The 22683-nt window shown below is 40.7% G+C and overlaps 1 pseudogene; it reads left to right on the top strand.

Annotated features, from left to right (window-relative positions):
- The first annotated feature begins 21808 nt into the window (after positions 1-21808).
- LOC122549613 (5S ribosomal RNA) lies at positions 21809-21910 on the top strand (annotated as a pseudogene).
- Positions 21911-22683: the final 773 nt, after the last annotated feature.

Raw genomic sequence — 22683 nt, forward strand, 5'->3', positions numbered from 1 at the left:
GCCATTCAATCATGGCTGATGCGCATTTCAGCTCCACTTACCAGCGTTCTCCCCGTAGCCCTTAATTCCTCGAGACAACAAGAATCTATCAATCTCGGCCTTGAAGACATTTAGCGTCCCGGCTTCCACTGCACTCCGCGGCAATGAATTCCACAGGCCCACCACTCTCTGGCTGAAGAAATGTCTCCGCATTTCTGTTCTGAAATGACCCCCTCTAATTCTAAGGCTGTATCCACGGGTCCTAGTCTCCTCGTTTAACTGAAACAATTTCCTAGCATCTACCTTTTCCAAGCCATGTATTATTTTGTACGTCTCTATTAAGTCTCCCCTTAATCTTCTAAACTCCAACGAATACAATCCCAGTATCCTCAGCCGTTGACTGGAATAATTGACCTGTGGGGAGCAAGTTGGTTGTTCACCTTCTTCTGTCTTAGTTAAACCTGAAAAGGAGCAGATGGGATTTTAGAATTAACAAGGTTTTACACCTTCTCTAACTCATGGATAGTTAGGAAATTATATTGGTGCTCTAAAGGCTGACTGGGGTTCTGGAGATGTACAAATACACAAGTCATTTAGAATAATGGTACAGGTTATTTAGGCAGAAAAGAACAAACAAAGTATTTGTTCATTTATTGAGGGATAAATTTGAAAAACAGGAAATTTAAGTTAAATCTATAGTCAGTCTTGGTTAGACTACAGTTGGAGAACTCTGTACATTCCTGGTCTCAATATTGTGGCGTTGAGGTTTGATTAATATGGCTATGGCACCCTGAGGTGTGCTATGAAGTGACTTTGATCTCAGCTGTCATGTGACAGGATTCAGCTGGAAGGTTGGAAATAGTGCGAGTCAGATCAAGGAACTTTACTGCATTATCATATATATATTGTTACTAAATATTGGTTAAAAATCCTGAACCTTGTCTGAAGACTAGAAGATTCTGTATTAAGATATGAAAGCTGTGGAGGCACCATTCTAAAGGTGGATAATGTTTTGCTTAGAGGAACCTGAAGAAATACACAGAAAGTTTGAAAATACAGGAGGCAATAGTCAGTGTTCATGACCTTAACTGTCTTTAAAGGGCTTCAAGATGCAGTAAGTTGGTGACTTATCAGAGGTTCGAAAAGTAGGGAATATCCCAAAGTAGTGGCATTTCTGTACTAGCTATGTAATTCTCTACAATTACCATAGCCCTCAATGCTATTAAAAGGCAATACAGGCTCTTAGGTTTTGTGGAAGATGAACTGAAACTTTATTGCTGGAACAGCACAGCAGGTCAGGCAGCATCCAGGGAACAGGAGATTCGACGTTTCGGGCACAGGCCCTTCTTCAGGAATCTGTGCCCGAAACGTCGAATCTCCTGTTCCCTGGATGCTGCCTGACCTGCTGTGCTGTTCCAGCAATAAAGTTTCAACTTTGATCTCCAGCATCTGCAGACCTCACTTTCTCCTGGAAGATGAACTTCCATAGATGCTTAACCACAAAAACATAAAGACAAAGAAAACAGGAACATAGGTAGACTTTGAGCCTACTCCATATTCAATGATGTTGGAACCATTACTATGTTTCTTTACGTTTCTCATTTTTGGTTTGGAACTGTGAGCTGAAGTTAAGAGTGAACTTTGAACTTGGGCAAAGATTTGTATTTGTTTTTTTTAGAAAAGAAAGAACAAACAAACTGATATTTGTTGATGGGAGCTGGTCTGGAATGTTAATTGCTGCGTAATTATTGTTCTAAGAACATTGCAGACATCTTAGCATCTGAGATATATTATGCGCAAAGACTGGTTGCTGCTTGGATGTTAAAAGGGCAATGAAAGAAAAGCTGATACTGACCAGCAAACTACAGAAAATGTGTAAAACAGTAAGAAAAACCAAGATTGAACTGATTTTGACTGTTACTTTGGGCAAAAGACTGTATCTGTAGAAACTACTAGACTGGCTTCTGTGTTTAACTCCCCCTAGTCTATATTCAGTTATCAAATGGTTGGAAGTTCTGAGGAAAGAACTGCAGTCTATAAGACATAAGCAAAGGTCTCCAGCAGTCTGTGGAAGTAGTTTGCATTGATTGGAGACTGAAATACAAACAAAATGTACAATCCCATGTGTCTATGAACAAATTATCATCTAAGGATTGCATGAAGGTTTCGAAACCATTTTGTGAAATCATTTCAGTGAACTGGTCAGTTACAGCTCTCTTTTATTTGTTTAATTTATCCATTAAGTATGTGTCTGTCTGTTTATATGTTAGTGATTGGGGAGCTATGATCAAAGAAATTTGGTTTGAATCATAGAAAGTAATTCGGTTCTAGATTAGAGTGGTGCTGGAAAAGCACAGCAGGTCAGGCAGCATCCGAGGAGCATGAAAATCGACGTTTCGGGCAAAAGCCCTTCATCAGGAATAGAGGCAGAGTGCCTGCAGAGTTGAGAGGTAAATGAAAAGGGGCAGGGGGTGGGGAGAAAGTGGCATAGAGTACAATAGGTGAATGGGGATGGGGATGGAGGTGATAGGTCAGAGAGGAGAGTGGAGGAAGGTAGCAAAGAGTACAATGGGTGAAAGGGGTGGGGATGAAGGTGATAGGTCAGAGAGGAGGGTGGAGTGGATAGGTGGAAAGGAAGATAGGCAGGTAGGACAGGTCATGGGGATGGTACTGAGCTGGAAGGTTGGAACTGGAGTGAGGTGGGGGGAGGGGAAATGAGGAAACTGGTGAAGTCCACATTGATGCCCTGGGGTTGAAGTGTTCCGAGGCGGAAGATGAGGTGTTCTTCCTCCAGGCGTCTGGTGGTGAGGGAGCAGCGGTGGAGGAAGTCCAGGACCTGCATGTCCTCGGCAGAGTGGGAGGAGGAATTGAAATGGTGGGTCACAGGGCGGTGGGGTTGATTGGTGCGGGTGTCCCGGAGATGTTCCCTAAAGTGCTCTGCTAGGAGGCATCCAGTCTCCCCAATGTAGAAGAGACCGCACCGGGAGCAATGGATACAATAAATGATATTGGTGGGTGTGCAGGTAAAACTTTGATGGATGTGGAAGGCTCCTTTGGGATCTTGGATGGAGGTGAGGGAGGAGGTGTGGGCGCAGGTTTTGCAATTCCTGTGGTGGCAGGGGAAGGTGCCGGGAAGGGAGGGTGGGTTGTTGGGGGGTGTGGACCTGACCAGGTAGTCATGGAGGGAACGGTCTTTGTGGAAAGCAAAAATGGGTGGGGAGGGAAATATATCTCTGGTGGTGGGGTCCCTTTGGAGGTGGCAGAAATGTTGTCGGATGATGTGGCTTATGCAAAGGCTGGTAGGGTGGAAGGTGAGCACCGGGGAGTTCTGTCAGGTTACCTTGTTGTTTCGCTTTGCTATGCTAAAGTTACAGTATTAGTAATAAATAGTTGATTTTTATTTAAAGATATAAACTTGGTGTCTGAGGTCTCTAATTTGTAAACTTTGGTTAGGATTAACTGGGAGTGATTTTGATGGTCAATGAATATTTCAGTTGAAGTGTGTTATGATATCCAGTATTAGCGAGTCTGATTTGGTCTGACTTACTGTCACTGTGTCCGAACACTGATCATGTACTCAGTACCTCTTTCCACTTTCTCCCCATACCCTTTGATTCCTTTAGTCCCAAGACTATGTGTAACTGCTCCTTGAAACATTCAATATTTTGGCTTCAACCACTTTCTGTGGCAGAAGATTCCATAGGTTGACCACTCTATGTCTGAAGAAAGTTTTCCTTAGCTCAGAACTAAATGATCTAGCCTGTATCCCTCGAATGTGACCCCTGACTCTGGACTGCCCAGTGATTGGGAACATCCTTCTTGCATTTATGCATTCATGTTAGAATTTTATAGTTTTCTATGAGATCTTCCCACTAGATAACAACTTCCTTATGTATTTTTTCTATCGAGTGGATAACATCACATTTATACACAATATATTTTATCTACCATGCATTTGCCCACTTATTCAATCTCATGTTTCCAATTAAAGACTCAACAGATACTCTCTTACACAGTGGGCTCCACTGCAGTGCATACACTCAGCAGGCAAGGTGTTATTGACAGCTCAGGAAGTTTTCAGATAGTCCTAGCAGGGTTCAATGTTCATTTGAATGCTGAAAACTTTGCTCTTGAATGTGGTCAATTCAACCAGTGGTTCCAACTGCCAGAGGCCTTGGTACATTGAGCATTTACGTAGAGTATCAATTCATGTGATGATTCATCATTGATGGATGGGCTCATTCAAATTCTCTACATCTTAATCTCTCTGGTTTACTGGAGTATAAATAAGTCATACTGGCAGAGCAGGCTGTCTAACAGGCTGAGCTTAGAATACAAAGCCAGGGTGATTTGACACAACTCTGAGGTTCAATCTAGGCTTACCAGTTGGGTAGGCCCAAGGGCATGCACCTTAATCAACAAGAGTGCCCTTAATTTGAAAAATAAAAGGTTAGGGACTGCCATTTTATAGTGATATTGTAGTAGATACTTAGCAATGGCAAAATTGATCACTCACAGCACTTTTGTAAGACAAAATAACCTTCAAAAGCAAATCAAATAGATCACTTTCTGAAGGAAGAATTCAGAAAATCGAATAATAAAAAGAAGACGTGGAAATTAAAAACTTTCTCGGTCAAGTGGATATTACTGGTTTTGAAGCAGGTGATTTTGTCAAGACATTTTGGTAGTAAAATTGAAAGTTAAGACTTTAATACATTTTGTTGATTCAGGAACAACTATTGGTTTCATTTCAATGCTTTTAACCAACAAATGTCCAGATGCAGGGTTTGGGAGAGCACACACTTTCAGTTAATGGTCATTTTCAGGCAATACTTGCCTACAATGGTAAAGTTATTAAAAAGCCCAGTTAAGTCTTACAGAATCAAAACTTGAGTTAGCAAGCTTATGTTTAACTTTGTCTTCCATAGCAGCTGCTAAACATTCCAGTCTAGGTAAACCACACTCATGATAATTACATTTCATTCTGTGAAGAAATACCTGAGCTTCTCCAAGAGCATCAGCTTTCATCTAACAAACATACAGCATTATATTTTGATGTTTTCCCACGGCTTTTCCATCTGATTGAACCTTCATGTTACAAACTATGGTTGATCTCTTGTGAAGAAATTTTTCCAAGAGTTTGATCAGTTGTATAGTACTCCTTCTCCAGTGATGCTAGGGGTGGATGGATCTATTTCTTAAGAAATTTCTGAAATTATTAGACTACAAACTAGTATGGGGCCCAGCTTCATCTGTAAAGGAAGGAAATCCTGTAGTATTTGACTCTTCAGTGTTTCATCAAGATCCCACTGATATTCTTAAAGATGAGTGTGAGCGTAATCCTTCCGAAGTATTTGCTGACACCAATGATCTACTGATAATTGCCAATTGTATATGATCCACTCAATTTTTCCCATTCTGTGCAAGCATTATAAAAAAGCCAATTGTTTTTAAAAAAACAAAGTTGTTTTAAATTGTTTTAAAAAAACAAAAAAAGACACTTTGCTTGACACTTTTTTTACATTTGCCAATATAAACATTCATTCATATCTTGAATTTTATGTACTTCCTAGCTCTCTTCTGCTTTTTAAAAAATATTGTGCCCTGTACATCAGCAAATGCAGACAAATTCTTCACCCAGGTCAAAGTACTACATTTTACAAATGTGGCTGAACTTCCAAAACTTTCAATGGAATATAGTGGTCACAATGATTTTTCATCCACAGCAAAAGGTTAAACCTAAACGGATTATTCAAGATTACAGAGAGCAGCAAACTCTGCACAATCAGAAAAGTCCCTCAACTTTACTGAAGCATGAGAATACTGTTCAACTTTTGCATGAGAGCCTAATAAATTCTTTATCTTCATCTTGTGTTCCAGAAATGACAGCATTCAATGTTGAAATTCCTGTCAAATAGCTTTTCATCCAGAAAACTTTGTAGCACTTCCAGACACCATATTGACAGCCCTGACAGAAAATCTTCCAATGCAAGAGGCAGTCTCTGAAAAGACTTTGTCAATCATTCAAGGAAGTGAGTCTGTACTCTTCAGTCTTCCTGATGGTTTACTGTTCACTTTGTCATAAATTTGAGAATATGAGCAAGATGCCATTATACCACTTAGTACTTTTTTGAAGGTGTAACCTTATCATTCAGCAGTGTTTTATTGTCAGATGCTTTTTTCAATAGAAGATACCATGAAAGAAACAAGACAGATCTACATCCAGTCAAGAGGATGTGGTACCCTCTTGATGAGCACTTCCTGCCTTCCTACCTGTGTAGTAGCTCACAGGTTACCCAACCTTTCAGTACCATAAGATGTGTGATGTTACCAATCCTACTTCATCTCAGGGATGTTCCAGGCCAGCCTACAGGCCATCATCCTCTGATGCCATGTCAATGGACCAGATCAAGGAGGACTGTAGAACCTTCACAACATTTGAATCCATGATGTACAGAGTTTGGAGGGAAATGTCAGGATTGGAAATTCATTCTGCTAAAAGGTAATATTAACTATTAATTGTGTAACATTCACTCATTTTTTGTTGAATAGTGGGTACATGAAGGGGTTAACTGATATTATGGAATAACCATTCTCCATTAATTAGCTATAAATATCTGTTGCTGCAAGGAGTAAACCTGAGCTCTGCTCAATAATTGTACATGTGTTGACCAGAGAATATATACTGCTTTAGATTAGATTCCCTACAGTTAGGAAACAGGCCCTTTGTCCAAACATGTGCACACCGACCCTCTGAAAAGTAACCCACCTAGATCCATTTCCCTCTGACTAATGCACCTAACACTACGGGCAATTTAGCATGGCCAATTCACCTGACCTGACCTGCACATCTTTGGACTGTGGGAGGAAACCAGAGCACCCAGAGTAAGCCCAAGCAGACACAGGGAGAATGTGCAAACTCCACACAGACAGTCACCCAAGGGTGGAATCGAACCCGGGTCCCTGGTGCTGTGAGGCTGCAATGCTGACCACTGAGCCACCGTGCCACCCCCCTTACCCTTTTTATTCTTAACATAAATTACATGTAGCTAAAGTAATCTTAATCTTAAATTGAGCCTGGTTATCTTACAAGAGACCATCTCATATCCCAAATGCAATGGAAATAGCTACTACGTAATATACAATAAACCCAGATATTGTTCACCATCAAGGTTGAACCTATCTTCTACTTTGTGGGCATCCTTTCCACCATGGCATTGGGAACTTAGACTGATTTCAGCAAGCAGGACTGTTGGCAATGAACTTACTCAAGTCATCCCCAAAGGTTCTAGCAGAAGGCAACTTATACAAGATGGTAACATTGATTGTTTTATGAATATTTCATTTAGCTATACAACATGATGGTAGCAGCAATGGCGATGTTTTTAAAAGAATCTTCAGTTCTCCAAAAGTCACAATCATCCAAGAAAAAGCAGGAAGAAAAATAAAAATCCAGTCAGAGAAATGAATGGATTATTAAGTATTCAACAGTGCAAGCATACCAAGAGCCAATCAATTTTAGAGATTGCAAAGGCCAGCAATTACAAAGAATGCAGAAGCAATAACAGTACTAAACATGTCCCGAGAAGTTTGAAACTGCTAGGAATGGGAAAAGCTTGAATTGATATTGGGGGGGAATGTGCTTTACCAGAAATGCCAGGGGTAAAACGTGAATCCTACCTGGGATACAATAATAGATATCAGACATCCAAAATTCCGACACTTGAAGAAAGGGTGAACATTGTTATATTTGAGAAAAATCCTAAGCTCAGACGCTAATGGAAGACTTAATCTCTGTATTAAGCAACTGTATATTGATTCATAGAGTCACAGAGTCATACAGCATAGAAATAGGCCATCTGACCAACCATGTCTATGCTGACCAACAAACACTAAACTATACTAACCCCATTTATCTGAATTTGTCCACAGACTACTATGCGCTGGTATTTTAAGTGCAAAACCAGATGCTTCTTAAATGTTGTAAGAGTTCCTGCCTTCACCACACTCTCTCAAGCAGTATATTCCATATTTCTACACCCCTCTGGGTTAAAAACCATTTCCTTCGATCTCTCCATTCATTTTTAGGCCTCAGCATAAACATATGCCCTCTGGTCTTAGACATGTCTGCCATGGAGAAAGGATTCTTATGGTCTACCCGATCTATGCCTCTCATAATTCTGTATACCCTCAATCATATCCTCCTTTAGCCTTCACTGTTCCAAGGAAAACAAATCCAGTGAATCATGTCTGTCCTCATAATGGAGACCTTTCATCCCAAACAGCAAACTGGTGAATCCCCTCTGCATCCTCTGCAATCACATCCTTTTGATAGTATGGTGACCAAAACTGCGCACAGTATTCCATCTGTGGCCTAACTAATCCTCCATACATGTGGAACAAGACTTCCCTTCTCCAACATTCTACACCCCTGGCTCTTGTAGGCAAACATCCTCTTTCACTACCCTGTCAACTCATGCTGATAAACAACTTTAGGGATTTATGCACTTGTACTCCAAGGTACCTTTTTTCCTCAGTACTCCCTCGAGACAAATAGCAAGGCTTCCAACACTGATCATCATGGTACACTGCTGGTCATAGGTTTCCAATCACAAAAACAACCCTCTCGTGCCACTCTCTGCTTCCTATTTGTAAGCCAATTTTGGACCCAGTTTGCCAAATTGGCACCTTTCTGAAGTCCAGATAAACCACATCAACTGCACTTTCTAATCAAAGGATAAAACCAAATTACTGCGGATGCTGGAATCTGAAACCAAAAGAGAAAATGCTGGAAAATCTCAGCAGGTCTGGCAGCATCTGTAAGGAGAGAAAAGAGCTGATGTTTCGAGTCTAACTGACCCTTTGTCAAAGCTGCTGGAGAGAGATGTCAAGTGCTTTCATGTGGCGGCACATGCCCCTGAGTGTGGCTTTTAGGATGCGGCGAGAACAGCAGTTGGAAAAATGTTGTATGTCGTGCAAGTGCCTGTAATCCTGGAGGCTGCATGCAGGGTGGAATTTGAGTTGAAATCCACATGGAGTAAGTTGGAGGCGAAGACAGTAACTGAGGAAGGAAATATAGCTGTGGAAGCAAGTCTTAGAAACTATCTTGTCTAACACTGAGAGAGGAAAGGAAAGCAGTGAAGGTGGACAGGGGGAAAGAGACAAATGAAAATCCTGTCAGAGAGAAGAGCAGTACTTCTTCAGGGTTGGCATTCCTGGAAGAGAGGTGGCAGTGGGTTAAACACTGGATAAAAGCAAATTACTACAGATGCTGGAATCTGAAACCAAAAGAGAAAATGCTGAAAAATCTCAGCAGGTCTGGCAGCATCTGTAAGGAGAGAAAAGAGCTGATGTTTCGAGTCTAACTGACCCTTTGTCAGAGCTTTGACAAAGGGTCAGTTAGACTCAAAATGTCAGCTCTTTTCTCTCCTTACAGATGCTGCCAGACCTACTGAGATTTTCCAGCATTTTCTCTTTTGGTTGCACTTTCTAATCAATGTGTTTAGTCACTTTTTCAGAAAACTCAATTGAATTTGTCACATAACAATGCCTTCCAACAAATCATTGCTGACTATCTCTAATCAGTAGCTGCCTTTTTGAGTGTTGATTAATCCTGTCCCTCAGAAACCTTTCCCAAAATCTCCTTACCTCTGACATCAGACTAACTGGTCTATAATTACCTGGCCTATCCCTCATGCCCTACTTAAAAAAGGAACCACATTAGCTATCCTCCAGTCATCTGGCATCTCACCTGTGGCCAGAGCAGTATTGAATATCTCTCCCCTACCTCTCATAGCAGCCTAACAAACATCTCACCAGGCTCTGAGGATTTTGGCACCTTGATACCTGTTAAAACAATCGACACCTCCTCCTTATTAATCTTAACACACTTTACAACCTCACCATCCCAATCTTCATCTACAATGGCCTTTGTGAATACAGATGAGAAATATTCAGTTAAGAGCTCATCCACGTCCTTTGGGTCCATGTTCACATTGCTCCTTTAGTCTCTAATAGGCTCCAATTCCTTCCTGGGTAATCCTCTTACTCTTAATGCATGTATAAAAAGCCTTGGAGCTTTCCTTAATTCAATCTGCTAAAGATATTCCATGGCCTTTCTTTGCACTCCTAATTCCTTTTTAGAGCACCTCCCTTAACTCTTTATTTCCATGAAGGGCATCCCCCATTTTTAATGCCCTATATTTAACATGCACTTTTTCTTTTTCTTTATCAAACTATCGCTATCCCTTGACATTTAGCATTCCTTTGACTTGCTGCCCTTGGCCTTCATTCTGAGAAGAACGCATTGGCCCTGAACTGTCATGGCACATATTTTGAAAGACTCCCACTTTTCAAGTTTAGACTTACTTGCAGGTCAGTGCTCTGAGCCTAGGTTTGCCAGATCCTATCTCATAATGTTGAAAGTAGCCTTCTCCCAGTTCAGACACTTCTGCAAAATCTTTATCCCTTTCCATAATGAAATTTACAGATATATGGTGACTACACCCAAACTGCTAGCCCACTGACTCTTCAACCACTTGATGTGTTTAGTCCTACGAGAGATAGTTGGACCATCTATAGTAGGACCATCTGCTTATGGGCACAAAAACCTCCTCCATGCACTTTAAAAATTTTACCCCATCAATCATTAATTGTTAAAATCATTTAAAATTATCGGGAAATATAGTGGATAAAATATCTTTTCATATCAGGACCTTTGTTAAGAAATGCATTAAACTGCAGTTTAATTCAGCCAATTAATTTGAAAAGTATATGAAGACAGAGCAAGAGTTTACTAAGAATCAGTGTTTCGAGGGAGAAAATAACTTTTGTTGTCCAAACAAAATTACAGCTTTAAGATTTGAGATCATTACAACTCCAATTTTTTAAAAAAAGATGTCAAGAAAAAACATTGAGAAGAAGCACAAAGTGCATGGAACCTCCATAGTGTCAAAAGTGTTGTGAAAATCACCAAGAAGAAGGGGAAGGTGGTGTGAAACAACATCTTTCCTCCATCTGGCGAGAAAATGCAAAATGCAATTTTCTTCATTTTAAAGCATTCCAATGATTTTTCTATAAATGCTTGAAAATATTTTCTCAGATTTTCTTTCATTTTAATTCACCAAAATGAAAGATATTTTTGCTAACAGTAATAAGAAAATAGATGATCAATGTGTTAAGTAACTCAACAAATTTTCTTAATTCCTTAGATTCCGAAACATTTTATGTCCAAATGCAGAACAATTCAGACCATATTCAAGCTTGAGATGATAAGTGGCAAGAAATGTTTGAGCCAGCCAAGTGCCAGACAATGATCATCTTCAACAAGATAGAACCTAATCATCACTGCTGAATCCCCATAATCAATGGGTTACCATTGACTAAAAAATGAACTAGGTGAACCATATACGTATTCTAACTATAAGGGCAGGTCAGGGGCCAGGAATCCTGCAGGAAGTAACTCATCTCCTAACTTCTCAGTGCCAGTCCATAATTCACAAAGCACTAGTCAGAAGTGAGATGAAATAATCCTCATTTGCATGGATGACAGCATTATATCTGTACCTACAGCAAATGAACTGCAGCAGTCCAACGAAGCAGGGCATTTAGGGATGGATAATAAAGACTGGCTCATCCAACAAAGTCCACATCAGCTACATGAATACAAACAAATAACGTCCTCAACTCATCCTCAGAATACAGCAATTTATAAAAGTGCAATATTTAAAAATGAAAATGCTTTTACAGCAAAACTACCTATCTATAATCCCTGCAACAACTTTCAAGTGAGTCATTTAAATAGGAGAAGAAACAGCTGCTAAATAGTGAGTGTGGAAACAGATTAAATTTCCGAGCAAATTTAATGTCAGAAATAGTTTGGACAGGAAGTTAAGCTAGACTTCATGGGAAAGATAATTAATCCAGTGTAGAATTGTAACGGGATTGCAGAGGAAGCCCAGAGAATAACAAACTAGCACATTTCTATATTCTGCAGATCCAATAACATATCAATAACATATCAGTCTACAGAGGATTGAATTTAAGGGAAGAGATAAATATGTTTAACAATACCACAACAGCATTTGACAATTACTTCATATTAAAGATTAGTCACATAGTAGAAAGAACAAGATGTAATAGAAGAGTTCTGCTTTGGTGAGAACCTTTTGACTTTAACAATGATTTTTATATATTGTCAGGATTGTGTGATTATGGTGATTTATAACCAGAACTAATTAAAGATAGAATTGTCAGCAGAATTTCTCATGAATCTCTTTCAGAAATGTTACAAAAATAAAGAGGAACTCACACTGGAAAGAGCTATCCTGAGTGTGGCAGAAGCTGAAATCTGAAAACAACACAATCATTTAGGATAAAATCATTTAGATATTAAAGGCCCCTTTGTTTTTCTAAGCCCAGATATTAATGGTACATGCCAACTTGGATCTGTTCCTAGTAATATGAGGGCACAGCATTATTAACAGTACATGCTCACAATGAGACAATGATTATTTAGAAATCCTACAAGTCATGGTCAGTCACAAGTATCAATTCATCAACAGTTTTTCTGAACCATTTGCGTAGCAGCTTACTAAACTGCTCTGCGTAGCTGCAGCAGTGAGTTATTCTTAACATATTTCTTTAACATATCTTGGCTTACAGTGACGGTGTGCCATATAAATTAATAACTATTTTTGGCTGTTTAATTGATTTCTAATTACATCACTGCCCTATTCAAAACTATTGCCGGGATGTAGTTCCTCTGCCCTCTTTTTCAAGGTTAAGCTTGAAGAAGCACAAACAGTTGTCTGGAGTATTATCTCCAATGCATTATCTATCACCAAGTGAGGACAGCGTTTTTATGGTCACAGAAACAGTGGGGCCACAGTTCTCTTACTGTTCCAGCACTGTTTAAGAATTTTCTTGGCAGACTTCAGCCAAGTCTGTGTCTTGACTAATATCTCACAACCTGGTTCTTCCCTGTTCTCACAAATACAATGTAGTTCTTCACTTATGGAGCATTTCTGTTCAGTGTTCCAATTCCATCACCAGGAGGCAAACCCACCACACCCAGTTTATGTTATTTAATATGAAATAAAGGGAAACACAAGTTACATGATGCAAGTATAAATCATATCTTGGCTTACAGAATCTGTGCGTGCGTGCATGCGTGTGCGTGTGGGAATGTGTTACTGAGACTGCATGGTCAGCCATGATCGTATTGAATGGTGGTGCAGGTTTGAAGGCCGAATGGTATACTCCTACTCCTATTTTCTACATTTCTATGTTTTTTTCCACTGTATAGTACTAACCTGTGGAAGTATTAGTGGTTCTGTTGTTCAATGTTTTGTTTTTGACTTTTGCACATTTCCTGGACATGTCAATTTTCCTGCAATTGTTGCATTGGCATGAGAAACCTGGGCATTATAACTATTTGTGTTTTTTTCAACTTCAAATTGGGATGATAATTTGCAACATCAAGTGGTAGGTGGGGCCTTTACAAACAGGATGGTGTTCACCTGAGCCACAGGGGCACCAATACCCTGGGGGGGGGGGGGGGTGGGGGGGGGGGGGGGTGGGAGGGGAAATTTGCTAATGCTCTTCAGGAGGGTTTAAATTAATTCAGCAGGAGAATGTACAGGAGGTTAAGAGCAGTGAGGTCAGAAATAAGGTTTTAAGGTTGCAAAAGTGCACCGACAAGCAACAAATTGGTTTAAAGTGTGTCTACTTCAATGCCAGAAGCATCTGGAATAAGGTGGGTTGGTACTTGGGATTTCAAAGTTGCACCCGTTTCGGAGTTATGGGTAGAGCAGGGGCAGGAATGGTTGTTGCAGGTTCCATGATTTAGGTGTTTCAGTAAGAACAGAGAAGATGGTAAGGGCAGAGTGGTAGGTGGTGTTGGGGTGGGGGGGGGGGGGGAGGTGAGCGGGTGGTGGTAGCGGTGCTGGAGGGTGGCATTGTTAATCAAGGACAGTATTATGGTGGCAGAAAGGTTGTTTGAGGACTCATCTACTGAGGTAGTATGGGCTGAGGTTAGAAACAGGAAAGGAGAGGTTACCCTGTTGGGGTTTTCTATAGGCCTTCGAATAGTTCCAGAGATGTGGAGCAAAGGATTGCAAAGATGATCCGAGAGAGACAGGGTAGTTGTTGTGGGAGTCTTTAACTATCCAAATATTGTCTGGGAATACTATAGCTCAAGTACTTTAGATGAGTCAGTTTTTTTCCAATGTGTGCAGGAGTAATGAACCTGGCCAAGTGTTAGATTTGGAGGTGGGTGAGCACTTTGGTGATAGTGACGACAATTCGGTTATGTTCACTTTAGTGATGGAAGGGGATAGGTATATACCACAGGGCAAAAGTTATTGCTGGGTGAAAGGCAATTATGATGTGATTAGGCAGGATTTAGGATGCCAAGGATGGGGAAGGAAACTGCAGGAGATGGGCACAATTGAAATGCAGAGCTTATTCAAAGAACAGCTACTGTGTGTCCTTGATAAGTATGTACCTGTCAGGCAGGGAAGAAGTGTTCGAGCGAGGGAGCCATGGTTTACTAAAGAAGTTGAATCTCTTGTCAAGACGAAGAAGAAGGCTTATGTTAGGATGAGATCTGAAGGCTCAGTTAGGGGTCTTGAGAGTTACACGTTAGCCAGGAAAAACTTAAAGAGAGATCTAAGGAGATCCAGGAGCGGACATGAGAAGTTGTTGGTGGTTAGGATCAAGGAAAACCCTAAGGCTTTCTAGAGGTAGATCAGGAATAAAAGAATGACTAGAGTAAGATTAGGGCCAATTAAGGACAGTAGTGGGAAGTTGTGTGTGGAGTCAGAGGACATAGAGGTAGTTCTAAATGAATATTTTTGATCAGTATTCGCACTGGAAAAAGATAATGTTGCCAAGAAGAATACTGAGATACAGGCTACTAAACTAGATGGAATTGACGTTCACAAGGAGGAGGTGTTAGTAATTCTGGAAGTCCCTGGGCCAGATGGGATTTATCCTAGGATTCTCTGGGAAGCCAGGCATGAGATTGCTGAGCTTTTGGCTTTGATTTTTTATCGTCATTGTCTACAGGAATAATGCAGGAAGACTGGAGGACAGAAAATGCTGTTCCCTTGATCAAGAAGGGGAGTAAAGACAACCCTGGTAATTATAGACCAGTAAGCCTTACTTTGTTTGTGGGTAAAGTGTTGGAAAGGTTGATACGAGATAGGGTTTATAATCATCTGTAAAGGAATTAAGTTGGTGACCAAACAGGTGGATGAGGGTAAAGCAGTTGATGTGGTGTGTATGGATTTCAGTAAGGTGTTTGATAAGATTCCCTACAGTAGGCTATTTCACAAAATTTGGAGGCATGGGATTGAGGGTGATTTAACTGTTTGGATAAGATATTGGCTAGCTGAAAGAAGACAGAGAGTGGTGGTTGATGGGAAATATTCATCCTTGAGTTCAGTTACTAGTGGTGTACTGCAAGGATCTGTTTTGGGGCCACTGTTGTTTGTCATTTTTATAAATGACCTGGATGAGGGCATAGAAGGATGGGTTAGTAAATTTGTGGATGATACTAACGTTGGTAGAGTTGTGGATAGTGTTGAAGGATATTGTGGGTTACAGAGGGACATAGCTCAGCTGCAGAGCTGGGCTGAGAGGTGACAAATGGAGTTTAGTGCGGAAAAGTGTGAGATGGTTCATTTTGGAAGGAGTAACAGGAATGCAGAGTACTGGGTTAATGGTTACCCATTCTTGGTAATGTGGACAAACAGAGAGATCTCCGCGTGCATGGACATAGATCCCTGAAAGTTGCCACCCAGATTGATAGGGTTCTTAACAAGACATATGGTGTATTAGCTTTTATTAGTAGAGGGATGGAGTTTCAGAGCCATGAGGTCATGCTGTAACTATACAAAACCCTGGTGCGGCAGCACTTGCAGTATTGCATACAGCTCTGCTCACTGCATTATAGGAAGGATGTGGAAGCATTTGAAAGGGTTCAGAGGAGATTTACTCAACTGTTGCCTGGTATGGAGGGAAGGTCTTATGAGGAAAGGCTGAGGGACTTGAGGCTGTTTTCATTAGAGAGAAGAAGGTTGAGAGGTGACTTAATTGAGACATATTAGACAATCAGAGGGTTAGATAGGGTGGATAGTGAGAGCCTTTTTCCTTGGATGGCAATGGCTAGCATGAGGGGACATAGTTTTAAATTGAGGGGTGATAGATATAGGACAGATGCCAGAGGTAGTTTCTTTACTCAGAGAGTAGTAGGGGCGTGGAACGCACTGCCTGCAACAGGAGTAGACTGGCCGACTTTAAGGACATTTAAATGGTCATTGGATAGACATAGGGATGAAATGGATTAGTGTAGGTTAGATGGGCTTCAGATTGGTTCCACAGGTTGGCGTAACATCGAGGGCTGAAGGGCCTGCATTGCGCTGTAATGTTCTATTCTGTGTTCTATACCTTCATTAGAAAGCATATCAATAAATCAGGTTGTGTCACCTTTGGAAAATGTGAACCAACCTTTCCGAGGAGAAGGAATTGAATCATTTGAGCCAGATATGACATAGACCATATGGGTTAAGGATAATTCAACCAATTTCAAATTTGATCTGGGGGCTAGTTCTGTATTATTCGAGAAAATCCTTTGGTGTAGGAGAATGCACCTCAAACCTTCTGATCGATATCTGCATGGTGCAGGCAGAGCATCACTCAAAATAAAAGGACTGTGATACAGAGTCATAGAAAAACACCAATCAATACATTATGAAGCTAACATTAGAAATCAACGATTCTCACTTCTGAGCAGAACACATGCTTCACTCTTAAAACTTTACAGAATGTTGCAGAACCACACTCAGATCAGAATCCAAATATAGTGAGTGATGTAACTTTACTCAACAAGAGAAGAATTTCATAGGACTCAGAAGAATGTTACTGAAACCTAAGAGAAAATATACATCCTTTGAGGTTAATCTAGGGGAAATGGTGGAGCAGTAGTAATGTCAGTCCAGTAATCCAGAGGCCTAGGCTAACACTGTGGTGTATGGAATAAAATTCTTCTATTTAAGTTCAAATACTATAAAAGCAAATGCAAAATGTCTCAGTAATGGTGACCATGAAACTGCCATCAATTGTAAAAGTCTACCTGGTTGACTAAAGTCTTTAAAGGAAGGAAATCAGCCATCCTGATGTTCACCTAGGAAGATGGTTATGGTTGTTGGAGGTCAGTCATCTCAGCTCCAGGACATCTCTGCAGGAGTTCCTCTGTGTAGTGTCCTAGGAACAACCTTCAATGATGTTCCCTCCATCATAAGGTCAGAAGTAGAAATGTTCATGGAAGATTGCACAATGCACAGCACCAAGTCCTCAGATGCTGAAGCAGTCCATGCCCAAATGCAATATGACCTGAACAATATCCAGGCTTGGGCTGACAGGTGGCAAGTAATGTTTGAGCCTCACTAATGCCAGGAATGATCATCCCCAATATGTGAAATTCTAACCACTGCCCCATGCCATTCAATAACATTACTATCACTGAATCCCCCACTATCAACAGCCTGGGGGCTTGCCTTTGACCAGACACTGAGCTTGTCTCACCATATAAATGCAACAGCTACAAGAATAGATCATAGACTAGGAATCCTGCAAGGAGTAACTCACCTCGTGACACCCCAAAGCCTGGCCATCATCTGCAGGGCACAAGTCAGGAATATGATGGAATACTTTACACTATTCTGGATGGACACAGCTGCAACAATGCTCAAGAAGCTGGACACCATCCAGGGCTAAGCAACCCTTTTGGTTGGCACCTCATCCACAAGCATTCAGTCTCTCCACCCCTTATGGTCTATAAATGCAGTGTATGCTATCTCAAAAATAGAAACATGCTAATGATCCCCAGATAGCACCTTTGAAATCCACAAATATTGAGAAAGACAAGGGCAGCAGGCACATGAGAACATCTGCAAATACCTGCAAATTCCCCCCCAGGTCACTCAGCTGTCTTGGAAATGTAGTGCAGTTCCTTCACTGTTACCTGGTCAATATTCTGGAATTCTCTTCCTAATGGCATTATGGGTCTACTTACAGCACATGAGCTGCAGCGGTTCAAGAAGGCAGCTCACAATCATCTTCTCAAGAAGAACTAAAGATGTAAAATAAATGCTGGGCCAGTCAACAAAGCCTATGTCCCATGAGTGAATATAAACTGATGTGGTCTAGTCTACATGTGACTCCAGACCAACAGCAATGTGGTTGACTTTTAACTGCCCTCTGGAATTGGCCTGGCAAGCCATTCAATTTGAAAGCAGTTAGGGATTGGCAACAAACTTTGGCCTTCCCAGAAATGTCCACATCCATGAAAGAATATGTTTTGCAAATAACTTTTTGTGACTGAGAGATTTTAGATTTCACAGGTTTGCAGGAATTATTCATTTGACTCCCAACCACAGAAGAATTATCAAAATCTAAATGGCTCATATCTTTGTCACCACAATGGCCTGGAATTAATGGTAGGCTCTTGTTACAATTAATTCAGTTGTTTAAACAAGCAGTACCAAAAGAGTTCAGTCAGCTTTATTGTATATGAATGAATACAATACTACAATATTATCCAAAGGAACACAAACGAGAATTGAAGAATTGAATGTAAGTCTAACTTATTACAGCATCAATAGGAAAAGATAAGTTCTTTCAGGAACACACTATCTGCCCCAACATGATTTGGAGAAACTAAAGATCCTCCAAGGGAAACAAATGTTTAACTACAACACTGACACTAGAGGATATCCTCAGGAAAGACCAAACGAGAAATCAAGATTCTGGGGTGTCAGTTAACTTTACCGAAATATTTCAGTCTCATTCAGAAAACCAAAGTTTCTCCAAAGCTTCAGAATAACAATGAATTGTACCTGAATGTTTAATTGTCAAACAGCAGATATTCAGCTGACCAAGTCATCAAGTCATTTATAAAATCAGACTTGAGGGGAGTTAGGTGATGATAAATCTACTTATTTGAAGCAACTGTACAAAGAATTTGATCGTCATAAAAACAATTGGGTTAAAGGGAAGGTATAATGCATTTACTATTTGCAATGATTTACTGACACTGCAATGCTTGTTCCATTTTTCAGGACATACAGGACTGTTCTAGGGAGGAGCGAACCAGATTTTGTGTATGCTCTGAATTCTGCATGTGTTCACCAGAGGGTGTATAGTGCTTCAGTGACTGTTACATATAAACCTGGAGCGTTCATCCCCTCCAGCCTGCTCCACCATTCAATAAAATAATGGCTGACTTGTATGTGTTCGAAATTCCACATTCCTAACTTCTCCTGATGACCTTTGAATCCACATAGAACAGAGAACATTACAATGCAGTGCAGGCCCTTCGGCCCTCGACTGTGAAATTAATCTGACGCCCATCTAACCTATACTGTTCCATTATTATCCATATGTGTGTCCAATGCTCATTTAAATGCCTTTAATGTCAGCGAGTCTATGACTGTTGCAGGCAGGCCATTCCATGCCCCTACTACTCTCTGAGTTAAAAAACTGTCCCTATGTCCCTTTGTGTGAGCCATCACCATCTTAGGAAAAAGGCTTTCACTGTCCACCCTACCTAACCCTCTGATTATCTTATACCTCAATTAAGTCGACTCTCAACCTTATTCTCTCTAACGAAAACAGCTTCAGTTCCCTCAGCCTTTCCTTATAAGACCTTCCTTCCATACCCGGCAACACCCTAGTAAATCTCCTTTGAACCCTTTCCAAAGCTTCCACATCCTTCCTATAATGCGGTGACCAGAACTGTACGCAATGCTCCAGATGCAGCTTTACCAGTGTCTTGTACAGCTGAAGCATGATCTCGTGGCTCCGAAACTCAATCCCCCTACCAATAAATGCAACACGCCATATGCTTTCTTAACAACCCTATCAACCTGGGTGGCAACTTTCAGGGATTTATGCACCTGGACACTGAGATCTTTCTGCTCTTTACACTACCAAGAAGTTTACCATTAGGCCAGTACTCAGCATTCCTGTTACATCTTCCGAAGTGAACTACCCCACACTTTTCCATATTAAACTCCACTTGCCACTTCTCAGCCCAGCTCTGCATCTTATCTGCCCCTCTGTAACCCAAAGCATCCTTCAGCACCATCCACAACTCTGCCCACATTAGTGTCATCCTCAAATTTACTAACCCAACCTTCTACGTCCGCATCCAGATCATTTATAAAAATGACAAACAGTAGTGGACCCAAAATTATTCCTTGCGGTAAACCACTAGTAACTGAGCTCTAGGATGAACATTTCCCATCAACCACCACCCTCTGTCTTCTTTCAGCTAGTCAATTTCTGATCCAAACCACTAAATCACCTTCAATCCTGAAACTCCGTATTTTGCGCAATAGCCTAACGTATGGAACTTTATCAAATCTATTGACCAATAAGAATCTTTCACCCACCACCTTAAAAATATTCAATGACCCAGTCTCCACCACATTCTGAAGCAGATTTTCACAAGTTGTTCACCTCAGAGACACGAAAAAGCTTCTCATCTCTGTTCCACAGCAGTGTCTCTGCTCTGGACTCATCTACAAGAGGCAATCCTTTTCATGTCTACCTTGTCAAGTCTTCTCATATACCTCGATCAAGTCACCCCTCATTTCTTTAAACTCCAGTGGAAATAAGCCCAGTCCATCGAACATTTCCTCAGAAAGCAATCTACTCATTGCTGGTACCAATCTAGTAAAGCTCCTCTGAACTGCCTCCAATGTATCTATAACCCTCCTTAAATAAGGAGACCAAAACCTTATACCGATCCAGGATATGATCTCACTGATGCCTTCCATAACTGAAACATTATATATTTACTTCTAGATCCAATTCCTCTTGCAATAAAGGCAAGTATTATTCTGAAGCATCCTACTTCTGGGTCAGAAGGTTTGGTCTCAGTTCTACCTGCCATATAGGTGTATCATAACATATACAAACAAGTTAGCTAAAAGAAAGATGATTCATGCCCTAGAGCTCACAGAACTCTCTGCAGTCATTCTCAACTAGAGTTTTTTTATTCAGTTTTTTCATTCTTCCCATTAAAATGGACAACTTCCCATTTTTCCATATTGATCTATGAGATTTTTGGCCACTTACTCAAATTAACCACGTTTGTCTGTAACCTCCTTATGTCCTCCTCACATATACTTTCATACCTCATCTTTGTCTCATCAGCAAATATAGCCACCATCCTCATTCAAGTCATTTACATAAAAAGCTAAAGACTCAGCACAAACTTCTGCAATTCTCCACTCATCACAACCAGCCAATCAGTAAGAGATCCATTCATGCATATGCTCAGTTTTCTGCCAGCCAGCCAATCTTCCATCAATGTGAATGTGTTATCATCTACACCAAGAGTGCCTCCTTTGTATAGTAATCTCTGTTATGACACCTTGTCAAATAACTTCTCGTAATTCAAACACAATAGATTTTCACACTTCCCTTCATTCACAGAACATGTTACTCCTTGAAATGAGCTCCAATGATTTGTTTAAATAGATTTTGTAAACCATACTGACTCTTCCCAATTATCTGGAGCTTTTCTAAGTGGTTGATTCCAACACCTTCCCCACCTGACAACATATATCAAGTTTACTGGCCGACAGTTTCCTTTTCCCAGCTTTCCTGCTTTCTGGAATACAGGATAATATTTGCTATTGTAAAACATAATGGATCCTTTCCAGAATTTTTTTCTTTCTTCATGGTGACAGCACATAGCTAAAGTAGTAATATGTAATTAATTTTAAGTAAAGTCGAATTGACTAACAAGAGACAATCATACTAGTCTGAAAACATCCGATCTCGTCTGATCTTGGAAGCTAAGCAGACTCAGGCCTGGTTAGTACTTGGATGGGAGACCGCCTGGGAGCACCAGGTGCAGAAGGCTTCGTGTGGCATGGTAGCACAGTGGTTAGCACTGCTGCCTCACAGTACCAGAGACCCGGGTCCAATTCCCGCCTCAGGCGACTGACTGTGTGGAGTTTACACATTCTCCCCGTGTCTGCGTGGGTTTCCTCTGGGTGCTTTGGTTTCCTCCCACAGTCCAAAGATGTGCAGGTCAGGTGAATTGGCTATGCTAAATTGCCCGTAGTGTTAGGTGTAGGAGTATGGGTGGGTTGTGCTTTGACGGGTCGGTGTGGACTTGTTGGGCTGAAGGGCCTGTTTCCACACTGTAAGTAATCTAATCTAAATATATCTCAGAGATGATGCAATGAGTAACTACATAAATGTAATAGACCTATTTATTGTTTATCAATGTTTCAACTACCCTATGTGTAGGCATGCCTGCCCACATGGTATCAGTAGCTCAGACTCATATCAGAAAGTAGGATTGGTGACAGCCAATGCAAGGTATTTCCAAATGATTTCAACTGAAACCAACATTTATAAGATTCTTGATTTTTGTTCAATATAGCAGAGCTAATGGAAGAATGAATGCTATTGGAGGAGATTTGCAAAGTTTATGGATTTATAAAAAAAAGATGGTGTATTTTGATAAGGAAATTGGAGAAAGCAACTTGATCTGTTAAAAGAAAGTCTGATTCAGCAATGAAAGCTAATCCTGACAACCTCCTGGGCTGAAAGCTAATCCTGACAACCTCCTGGGATGTAGCATGACATGAGAATCAACCACGGGCAATGGAAATGAAA

Source organism: Chiloscyllium plagiosum, unplaced genomic scaffold (assembly GCF_037043375.1).
Source record: "Chiloscyllium plagiosum isolate Xiang-an unplaced genomic scaffold, Cpla_swu_hap1 HiC_scaffold_4, whole genome shotgun sequence".
Classification (NCBI taxonomy): domain Eukaryota; kingdom Metazoa; phylum Chordata; class Chondrichthyes; order Orectolobiformes; family Hemiscylliidae; genus Chiloscyllium; species Chiloscyllium plagiosum.